Source organism: Rattus norvegicus, chromosome 1 (genome assembly GCF_021556685.1).
Source record: "Rattus norvegicus strain SHRSP/BbbUtx chromosome 1, alternate assembly SHRSP_T2T, whole genome shotgun sequence".
NCBI lineage: Eukaryota > Metazoa > Chordata > Mammalia > Rodentia > Muridae > Rattus > Rattus norvegicus.
In genome coordinates, this window is record NC_141534.1 from 151236722 (window position 1) to 151248742 (window position 12021).

Genomic DNA, 12021 nt, shown 5'->3' on the forward strand with positions numbered 1-12021 from the left:
ACATCAACACTGGCTGTTTTTATACATAGGCCACTTCAGAAATTCAATATGTATAATCCAATTTAGTTTTCAAACCAAAGATTTGCCTAGCAAGCATTCGAATATTTGTAAGGTAGAGTCTCAATATAACCTTTATGTCTGCCATTAATGCCAATGGCAAATGTGATCCCAGGCAGAAATCCTTATTCCTTGACGTAGAACATTAGTATGAAACTATGGAAGAAAGGTTTCTCTATGTGATAGAGAAGGCAGAGAGAAAGAGATGGAAAGACAGCACATATAGAAGAACTCACTAAAGCATAGTTTCCTTCCCTAAAAGTTAGTCTTCCTTTCCAGTGAAATGTCCTTCATAAATTAAAATGGGTATGATCGCATAATTCAGTTGCTAGGTAATTGCTCAAAAGAATCCAAGCCGAGTATGAAATAGTTGACGGTAGAGACCTGCGCTCACACTTGCCAGTGAAAATAGAGGCAGAGATGTGCCCGGGTTTGCATATAGCAGCCTGATGCAGAGGCAACCCAAGCATACATAAGAAGACGATGGGTGACAGAAATTGGTCTATCCCTGTACCAGGACACCCCATTTTATGCTCTGAGGTCTCGAGAGCTTTATGCCCAAAGCCCTGGCCCAGACCATGAGTTTAGTAAGGGAAAGATTTGGTGAGGACTGAGTCTGAGTTCTCTGACTCTCAGGCAAATACTTTTTCTCAGTCTGTGATTTCTGATCCATACACTAGGTAATTTAGCAAACTTAAATCAGGCTTACAAATTAAGTCAGGCTTAAAGTCAAACTTTTTTCCTGTCAGAGATCTGAGTAGACAGTAAGTAATATCCAAAGGAGCTATTTGTTCCTTCCTCCCCATAGAATACCATGCTATCCAGGGGACCATCCCAGTACTTGACAGATCCTGGATCTTTGTTACCATGCTCTCTGGTTGACAGTAACAACTTTCATTAATCTTGTTTGCCTGGGAGCTGTTTTTAGAACCTTTTAATTTGAGATGAAATTCACCAATACAAAAATGACTATGTTGATGAGAACAATTCAATGGCATTTAGAGTTATACAAAACAAATCTCTCTGTCCATTAAGCAGCTGTTCCACTCAACCTGTGACAATGGTGCTTCTGCTATCTTTAGAAATTTACCTATTTAAAAAGATACCCTTCTAAAGACAATTAATTCGCAGAGGACATGTTGATGTCTGTAATCCATGCTGCCAATAGAAGCCATATTGTTATCCATGGTCCAGGTGCCACCATGATGTCTGTGATCCATTCCTTAGACGGAGACCATGGTGATGTTCATGACTGAGGCTGCCAGCAGGGACCAGGTTGATCTGTGCTGCTGCTGGAAACCATGTGGAAATCCATGTTGCTATAGACAAGCAAGCTTCTTTTAGAGTGGTATTGACGACTAAAGATTCATAACTGAATGAGAGACATTGAAGGCTTCTGTGACCACCTCTTTTTCTAACCCAAAAAGAAACAGTTCAGACAGGATGTTATTGAAGTGATTCCTTTTTTTTTCCTTCTGGAAGGGTAAAGCTCTTTTTTCTACTTTGTTTGTCTTTTTCTTTTAAATAATTTTTTATTAGATATATTTCTTTACTTACATTTCAAAGGTTATTCCCCTTCCCGGTTTCCTGTCCATAAGCCCCATCCCTTCCCCTCCCCCTCCCCCATACAGGTATTTCCCTATATATCCCCCTTACTGCCCCCCCATACTCCCCTGAAGAGAGTCCTTAAACATTGTGATAAAGATGCTGAACTGTGGTTCTTTACAGTTGATGGCTTCTGGCGTGGAGCCGGTGGGGCAGGGCTCAAGTTTCCTTTTAGTGGCTGGCCACTGGGAATTTGACCATGCTCCAATGAGTGTATAGGCAACACAAATTTTACTTTAGGAGTTGTGGAGTACAAAGGTGGGAGGGTAGACCTGGGGGTGGGTGGGAACTGTGATTGGAGTGTACTATATGAAGCTCCTAAATAATTAATAAAAATATCTTGGAAAAAGATTACCATAATGTGGATGAATGTTTTGTATGAATATCTGCTCACCATGTGTGCAGTGCCTACAGAAGCCTGATGAAAGTGGTGGATTCCCTGGGTCTGGAGTTACAGACAGTTGTGAGCTTCCTGATATCTGGGAACTGAATTCTAGCCCTCCAGAAGAGTAGCTAGTGCTCTTAACTGCGAAACTATGTCTTCGTCCCTTACATTCATCTATTTTTATTAAAAAAATATGGCATTTTCTGCAACCTTCAGTCTTCTTTCACTCAGCATATTGTTCTAAGTTCGTCAACACCATGGTTATGTCAGTCCTTCATTTCTTCTATGGCAGAATAGTATCCCATAAATGACCTATGCACTCATTTATAATTTTTTGAGGAACATTGTAGGTGTTTCCAACCATTGGCTATTATAATATTGCCATGAGCATTCCTGTATGCCTTTGAACACCTGGTTTCAATTATTTGGGCATAAGCTGTAAGGAAGAAAGATACACTTTTGTTGCTTATTTGTGTCCCTTGCTGAATCTAGGAACACAAACGGTACAGGAGCCACGTTGCAAGACAAAATAGTAAAGGTTATTATTAAATTTCTGTGCATATAGGACTCATCACAAGTAAACTTTGAGGAAATGAACAAATCATAATGGTTTTGTGTTTTTTTTTTAGACAAATAACAATTTATACATGCAGGGCTGATAGAACACTAAAGTGTCCAGACTGGAATGGAAATTGTAGGTGTTAACAAAGAGACTGGAGGTGATGATTGTGTGTAAAAGCTGGCAGATGACAAGGATGCTTCAAAGTATGTTTAGGCCCATGGGAGTTCATGCCAGGCTTGGTAATGAAACAGTCTCGATTCCCTGGTACATAAAGGATGTTCTTCCCCGAAGAGTGTTTGCAGTTTGAAGAAGAAAAAGTTCATGATATTTTCAGGAAAATGCATAGAACTATAGCCTATCAAGGTAAGCAAAAGAAGCCAGACTCAGAAAGAAAAGTGCTTATCACCCTGTACAAAGCTTAAGTCCAAGTGGATCAATGACCTCCACATCAAACCAGATACACTCAAACTAATAGAAGAAAAAGTGGGGATGCATCTCGAACACATGGGCACTGGAGAAAATTTCCTGAACAAAACACCAATGGCTTATGCTTTAAGATCAAGAATCGACAAATGGGATCTTTTAAAACTGCAAAGCTTCTGTAAGGCAAAGGACACTGTGGTTAGGACAAAACGGCAACCAACAGATTGGGAAAAGATCTTTACCAATCCTACAACAGATAGAGGGCTCATATCCAAAATATACAAAGAACTCAAGAAGTTAGACCGCAGGGAGACAAATAACCCTATTAAAAATGGGGTTCAGAGCTAAACAAAGAATTCACAGCTGAGGAATGCCGAATGGCTGAGAAACACCTAAAGAAATGTTCAACATCTTTAGTCATAAGGGAAATGCAAATCAAAACAGCCCTGAGATTTCACCTCACAACAGTGAGAATGGCTAAGATCAAAAACTGAGGTGACAGCAGATGATGGCGAGGATGCGGAGAAAGAGGAACACTCCACCATTGTTGGTGGGATTGCAGACTGGTACAACCATTCTGGAAATCAGTCTGGAGGTTCCTCAGAAAATTGGACATTGAACTACCTGAGGACCCAGCTATACCTCTCTTGGGCATATACACAAAAGATGCCCCAACATATAACAAAGACACGTGCTCCACTATGTTCATAGCAGCCTTATTTATAATAGCCAGAAGCTGGAAAGAACCCAGATGCCCTTCAACAGAAGAATGGATACAGAAAATGTGGTACATCTACACAATGGAATATTACTCAGCTATCAAAAACAATGACATTATGAAATTCATAGGCAAATGGATGGAACTGGAAAATATCATTCTGAGTGAGGTCACCCAATCACAGAAAAACACACATGGTATGCACTCATTGATAAGTGGATGTTAGCCCAAATGCTCGAATTACCCTAAATGCACAGAACATATGAAACTCAAGGATGACCAAAATGCGAATGCTTCACTCCTTCTTTAAAAGGGGAACAAGAATACCCTTGGGAGGGAATAGGGAGGCAAAGTTTAGAACAGAGGCAGAAGGAACACCCATTCACAGCCTGCCCCACATGTGGCCCATACATTTACAGCCACCAAACTAGATAAGATGGATGAAGCAAAGAAGTGCAGGCTGAGAGGAACTAGATGTAGAGCGCTCCTGAGAGACACAGCCAGAATACAGCAAATACATAGGCGAATGCCATCATTAAACCATTGAACTAAGAACGGGCCCCCCATTGAAAGAATCTTAGAAAGGACTGAAAGAGCTTGAAGGGGCTTGAGACGCCATATGAACAATAATGCCAACCAACCAGAGCTTCCAGGGACTTAGCCACTACCCAAAGACTATACATGGACTGACCCTGGACTCCAACCTCATAGGTAGCAATGAATAGCCTAGTAAGAGCACCAGTGGAAGGGGAAGCCCTTGGTCCTGCCATGACTGAACCCCCAGTGAACGTGATTGTTGGGGGGAGGGCAGTAGTGGGAGGATGATGGGAGGGGAACACTCATAGAGAAGGAGAGGAGGAGGGGTTAGGGGGATGTTGGCCTGGAAACCGGGAAAGGGAATAACAATCGAAATGTAAATAAGAAATACCCAAGTTAATAAAGATGGAAAAAAAAAGAAAAGTGTCATTTATTTCACTCATGTGGAATCAAGGTGGGGGGAGAGTAGCACGGAGGGAAAAGAGGAGCAGAAGGGAAACAGGGAAATGAGAAAAGAGAGGATACTGAGGTGGGCTATAGTTGACATACATTAATGCATATACGAGGTTGTCAGAGTGAAATCCCATTATTTTTCCAATTAATATACACAAATAAAAACCACAGAAAAAGAGAGACTTGTTTAGCTCCCTGTGGGAGGAAGGCAGGCCAAGTGGCCTTTTCTGAGGTTAGTTCTTCCAGTAATTGCTGCTCAAGGTAAGTTTTACAACAGGGATGCATGTCTTTTTTCTCTGACTCTTCGGAGTGGTTCTCTGCATTCTAGGAATTTTATACTTAATCTTTTGAGGAATTGCCAAGGTTTCTCATGTGAGGTACATCAGTTTACATTTCTACCTGTAATGCACACAGACTCTCATCTCTCCACCTCCTCACACTCTGAATTAATCGTAGGATGAGATAGTCATGGCTTCATAGGCCCATTTATTTGAATGCTTGGTGGAACTAAGCATTCCCTAGTTAGTGGAACTGTTTGTCAAGGATCACAAGGTGTGGCCTGTTGGAAGAAGTATGTCCCCAGAGGTAGGTTCTGAGGTTTCAAAAGCTCACTCCATCCCTAATGGATTGAGATGTGAGCTCTCAGCTACTGCTCCAGCATCATGTCTGTCTGCCTGCTGCCATGTTCCCCAACGTAACGATTACGGACTCTAGCCCTGTGGAGCTATGAGCACCAAATGAAATGCTTTCTTTCATAGTTTGCCCTGGTTATGGTGTTTTATCACAGCCATAAAAAGGAACTAAGATGAAGGTGAAGAGGAGACAGAGAGTATGAAGAAGAAGACACAGAAGGGACTGGAGAGAAGGGAGAGGAGAAAAGGGGCCAATTCCCCACTTTGATTACTGATTTTCCCATAAAAGTCTTGACCTATTCCTGTGGACTGTGCACTTTGAAAGAATTCTCTCTTAAAGTTGTGTCTTTCAGTATTATGAAATGGAGCTGAAGACGTGTGATTTGTAAAGATAGGCAGACTACAGCAGTGTGGTGTATTGCATGTGCTTTATGCTTTCATGAAACCATAGTATCTCAACAAATTGCCATGTATCCCCAAAGAAGCAGGCTTGGGTATGACTGTGTGTACTGTGCGTGACAGACAGGATGGTGAATCCTTATTTGTATATTTATTTTTATATAATGACCTTTAAATGCAAATAGCATCATTAAAAATATTTTTGCAAGGATTGTGTTCGAAAAAATGCTGAGAAGGAAAAATCACACTCATTTCTGCAGATGAAGACATTATATGCAGTTATAATTAGGGTGTACACAATTGCGTTTTCATTGTTATATCTTCCATGTTTCCTCCCGTGGTCCAGGTTGACATTTCTAATGCTTACAGAATAATCTAATGAAGAGTAGTTTACCTAACCAGTTCTCAACTGTTGACATTTGATCTGATTCTCCTTTTATCCCTGTTAGAACAATTCTTTGATGAAACGTTTGAGTACAGCATGTTTGTTCCTTCCTATGCTCCCTCCCTTCTCCCTCTCTTTCTCTGTCTTCCCTCCCTTTATTTCTACTGGTTCTGAGGGTTGTGTTTCATGTGGGTTTATGAGATGTGAGGAAATTTGCACTGCTCATGTGTGTTGGAATGAATGCTTACAAAAACAGGTTGTAACGATGGGATAGTGTCACAGCCTTAGCATTCCAATACTAATATCACTTTTAATCAACTTAAAACAACAAGGGTGATTAAAAGCAGTGGTTTATGGAAATGTGTTTAATTGCTCATGATAAGCCTTCCCCACTTACCTGCTGGTGATTATGTTTCTCTTTTTAGTGGCCTTCCCTCTTAAACTCTTAGGGGCTTGATTTCCTTTGGAGGGGCTTGATTACATTTTGGTGGACTGTTTCATGTTAAATTGCTTTCTTAGTCTATGGTTATTTTAGTTTTTGATAAATTTTAAAACAGAATCCCCATATTCATAATAGCTTTTTCTGTGGTCTATTTTTAAAATTTTTATTTATTTATTTATTATTTTTTATTTTGCAGGATGCCTGGCTTGTTATGTGGGTGATGGGATCTCAGCTTTGGTCTTCATAATTGCATAGCAAAGGATTCTTAATTGCCTCCATCTCTCCATACCTTTATTTCAGTTTTTTTTTAAATCACAGTTAGGCTGGCCTCAAATTTATGTTAATCCTCCTGCCTTAGAGTACCAAGTTTTGAACTTAAAGGCATGAACCACTATGCTCATCTTTGAAAGTAATTTCTGGCAGAGACAGTTTATAGTTATTAATGGTAAACTTAATTATAGTATAATTCTTCTCATTATTTATTACTACTATTCTTGCAGCACTGGGGAATCAATCCAATGACCTTGCATATACTAGGCAAGTACATGCACCTGTTTAGGTTATCACTTTATAAAACTATATCTAGTCTTTAAAACAATGAATTGCAGTAGGAAGAAACATTTTCTTTTTTTCTCCATAGGCTCGAATATAATGGTTTCATCTGGATTTTCACAGAATCCTCATACTTCTTGATACCTTATAAATGAAATATATATTTTCATATTTAGAAAAAAATATAGAGATCTTGCTCTCTAAGTTTTGCTTGCTGTCCAATGGCCAGTTATTTGTAGGCCTCAAACTACTGAAATGTGATTAGTCTGAATAGATAGATGGAAATATTAAACATTCACTGTGTTTTGAAGATCTGGTATGCAAACAAAATTGACTATGTCACTGCTGATTTTATACTGTTTATATACTAAATAATATTTTGGATATATTAGATATGCATTGAATGAGATATAAAACTATTTTTTTGCCTTAAAAAACATAATGATGCTAAGAAGTTAAAACTATGTGTACCTCAAATAAGTCTTTTTCATGTAATTTTGCCCCAAATGAGTCTAGAATAATCATGAAGACAGCAAAATCCCATGGGGAAAAGAGCGAACCACCCAGTAGTGCAGACATCCCGAGGCTGCAGGACAGACTGCCACCTCTGCACACCTCAGCTGACATCCCTGGTCCAAGGGGAAACTGCGCAGTGCCTCTGGACAGAGGGATATAGGAACAGACAGCCACCAGTACCTGCAGTTCTGGTCTGTGCCCAGGACAGAACTGATCCGGCCAAACAGCTCCCTGCACCCAAATCCCATGGGGGAAGAGAGCAGAACCTCAGAAGTATGGATACCCCTGAGAAGTCAGAGGAGAATACCCTCTGCCCATAGTCCAGACTGAAGAGGGAATTGCATAGTGCCAACTGTGCCCATTGGGTGCAAGGACCTACATGAGCAATCAGGGACAGGAACCTTTGATTCCTGCCCACGCCGAGAGCTGGAAGACAGTCTCCAGGAGTGCCACCACAGCTGAGAGCAGAGTACCTGTTCTCAGGAAAGGCTGAAAGAAAACAGGAAAACAGTTCTACAGGAGTACTGACACAGAGGCCTACAGCAGGGCCAAGTCACTCCCAGAAACAGCAAGACAAGCATACATTAGAGAAAACCCAATGGCTAGAGGCAAGTACAGGACCTAATCAACAGAAACCAAGACTACTTGGCATCATCAGAACCAAGATCTCCCAACAAAGAAAATATTGGATATGCAGACACACCAGAAAAGAAAGATTTAGATTTGAAATCACATTTTTTGATAATGATGGAGGACTTTAAGAAAGACATAAAGAACTCCCTTAGAGAAATGCAGGAAAGCACAAGTAAACAAGTTGAAGCCCTTAGAGAGGAAACACAAAAATCCCTGAAAGAATTACAGGAAAACAAAACCAAACAGGTGAAGGAATTGAAAATGGAAATAGAAACAATAAAGAAAGCACAAAGGGAGACAACCCTGGATATAGAAAACCAAAGGAAGAGACAAGGAGCCGTAGACACAAGCATCACCAACAGAATACAAGAGATAGAAGAGAGAATCTTAGGGGCAGAAGATACCATAGAAAACATCTAAACAACTGTCAAAGGTAATGTAAAACGCAAAAAGCTCCTAGCCCAAAACATACAGGAAATCCAGGACACAATGAGAAGATCAAATCTAAGGATAATAGGTATAGAAGAAAGTGAACTTAAGGGGCCAGTAAATATATTCAACAAAATTATAAAAGAAAACTTCCCTAACCTAAAGAAAGAGATGCCCATAAACATACAAGAAGCCTAGAGAACTCCAAATAGATTGGACCAGAAGAGAAATTCCTCCCATCACATAATAGTTTAAACAGCAAATGCACAAAACAAAGAATATTAAAAGCAGTAAGGGAAAAAAGGTCAAGTGACATATAAGGGCAGACCTATAAGAATTACACCAGACTTCTCACCAGAGACTATGAAAGCCAGAAGATCCTGGACAGATGTCATACAGACCCTAATAGAACACAAATGCCAGCCCAAGTTACTATAAAACTTTCCAGCAAAACTTTTAATTAACATAGATTGAGAAACCAAGATATTCCACGACAAAACCAAATTTACGCAATATCTTTCTACCAATCCCTACAAAGGATAATAGATGCAAAACTCAAACACAAGGAGAAAAACTACATTGTACAGAAAGCAAGAATATAATTTCCTTGCAATGAAACCAAAAGAGAGACAAACAAACATAATTCCACCTCTAACAACAATAATAACAGGAAGCAATAATCACTATTCCTTACTATCTCTCAATATCAACGAACTCAATTCCCTAATAAAAAGACATAGACTAACAGACTGGATATGTAAAGAGGACCCAGCATTTTGCTCCATGCAGGAAACACATCTCAGAGACAAAGACAGACACTACCTCAGAGTAAATGTCCCAAATTTTCCAAGCAAATGGCCCAAAGAAAAAAGCTGGAGTTGCCATTCTGATATCAAATAAAATTGACTTTCAACCAAGAGTCATTAAAAAAGATAAGGAAGGACACTTCGTATTCATCAAAGGAAAAATCCACCAAGATGAACTCTCATTCCTAAATACCTATGCTCCAAATGCAAGGGCACCTACATTTATAAAACAAACCTTACTTAAGCTCAAAGCACACATTGTACCTCACACAATAATAGTAGGAAATTTCAACACCCCACTCATCACTGGACAGATCATGGAAACAGAAATTAAACAGAGATGTAGAGAAACTAACAGAAGTTATGAAACAATTGGATTTAACAGATATTTATAGAACATTCCATCCTAAAACAAAAGGATATACCTTCTTCTCACCACCTCATGGAACCTTCTCCAAAATTGACCACAAAATTGGTCACAAAACAGGCCTCAACAGATACAGGAAGATAGAAATAATCCCATGCATTGTATCAGATCACCACACACTGAGACTAGTCTTCAATAATAACATTAATGACAAAAAGCCCACATATATATTGAAGTTGAACAGTGTTCTACTCAATGAAAACTTGGTCAAGGAAGAAATAAAGAAAGAAATTAAAGACTTCTTAGAATTTAATGAAAATGAAGATACAACATTCCCAAACTTATGGGACACAATGAAAGCTGTGCTAAGAGGAAAACTCATAACTCTGAGTGCTTGCAAAAAGAAACAGGAGAAAGCATATGTCAGCAGCTTGACAGCATACCTTAAAGCTCTAGAACAAAAAGAAATAAATAAACCCAAGAGGAGTAGAAGGCAGGAAATAATCAAACTCAGAGCTGAAATCAACCAAGTAGAAACAAAAAGGACTATACAAAGAATCAACAAAAGCAGGAGCTGGTTCTTTGAGAAAATCAATAAGATAGATAGACCCTTAGTCAGATTAACCAGAGGTCGCAGAGAGTGTATCCAAATTAAGAAAATCAGAAATGAAAAAGGAGACATAACAACAGAATCTGAAGAGATTAAAAAAGTCATCAGATCCTACTACAAAAGCCTATATACAACAAAACTGGAAAATCTGGAGAAAATGGACACTTTTCTAGATAGATACCAGGTACCAAAGTTAAATCTGGAATAAATAAATAATCTAAACAACCCCATAACTCCTAAAGAAATAGAAGCAGTTATTAAAAGTCTCCCAACCAAAAGGAGACCAGGTCCAGATGGGTTCAGTGTGGAATTCTATCAGACCTTCATAGAAGACATACCAATACTGTCCAAACTATTCCATAAAATTGAAACAGACGGAGCACCACCAATTCCTTCTATGAAGCCACAATTACTCTTATACCGAAACCACACAATGACCCAAAAAGAGAACTTCAGACCCAATTTCCCTTTTGAATATTGATGCAAGAATACTCAATAAAATTCTTGCAAACCGAATCCAAGAACACATCAAAATGATCATCCATCATGAGAGTAGACTTCATCCCAGGGATGCAGGGATGGTTTAATATATGAAAATCCATCAATGTAATCAACTATATAAACAAACTCAAAGATAAGAACCACATGGTCATTTTGTTAGATGCTGAGAAAGCATTTGACAAAATTCAACACCCCTTTATGATAAAAGTCCTGGAAAGATCAGGAATTCAAGGCCCATACCTAAACATAATAAAAGCAATATACAGCAAACCAGTAGCTAACATCACACTAAATGGAGAGAAACTTGAAGCAATCCCACTAAAATCAGGGACTAGACAAGGCTGTCCTACTTATTCAGTATAGTACTCAAAGTCCTAGCCACAGCAATCAGACAGTGAAAGGAGGTCAAAGGGATACAAATTGGAAGGGAAGAAATCAAAATATCACTATTTGCAGATGATATGATAGTGTAGTTAAGCGGCCCCAAAAGTTCCACCAGAGAACTACTTAGCCTGATAAATAACTTCAGCAAAGTGTCGATGTATAAAATTAACTTAAACAAATCAGTAGCCTTCCTCTATTCAAAGGATAAACAGGCTGAGAAAGAAATTAAAGAAATGACACCCTTCGCAATAGTCCCAAATAACATAAAATATCTTGGTGTGACTTTAACCAAGCAAGTGAAAGATCTGTATGACAAGAACTTCAAATCTCTGAAGAAAGAAATTGAGGAAGATCTCAAAAGATTGAAAAATCTTCCATGCTCATGGATTGGCAGGATTAATATAGTAAAAATGGCTATTTTGCCAAAAGCAATGTACAGATTCAATGCAATTCCCATCAAAATTCCTACTTAATTCTCTATAGAGATAGAAAGAGCAATTTGCAAATTCATTTGGAATAACAAAAAACCCAGGATAGTGAAAACTATACTCAACAATAAAAGAACTTCTGGGGGAATCACAGTCCATGACTTCAAGCAGTATTACAGAGCAATAGTCATAAAAAC

The 12021-nt window shown here is 39.0% G+C and overlaps 1 long non-coding RNA gene across 1 annotated transcript in view; it reads left to right on the forward strand.

Annotated features, from left to right (window-relative positions):
* The window catches only part of LOC134485145 (uncharacterized), a 62742-nt gene extending 52455 nt beyond the window's left edge, over window positions 1-10287 (forward strand). Inside the window, exon 4 of the long non-coding RNA XR_015651849.1 lies at window positions 7667-10287. This is a non-coding gene — a long non-coding RNA (uncharacterized LOC134485145). The remainder of the gene's footprint in view (window positions 1-7666) is intronic.
* Window positions 10288-12021: the final 1734 nt, after the last annotated feature.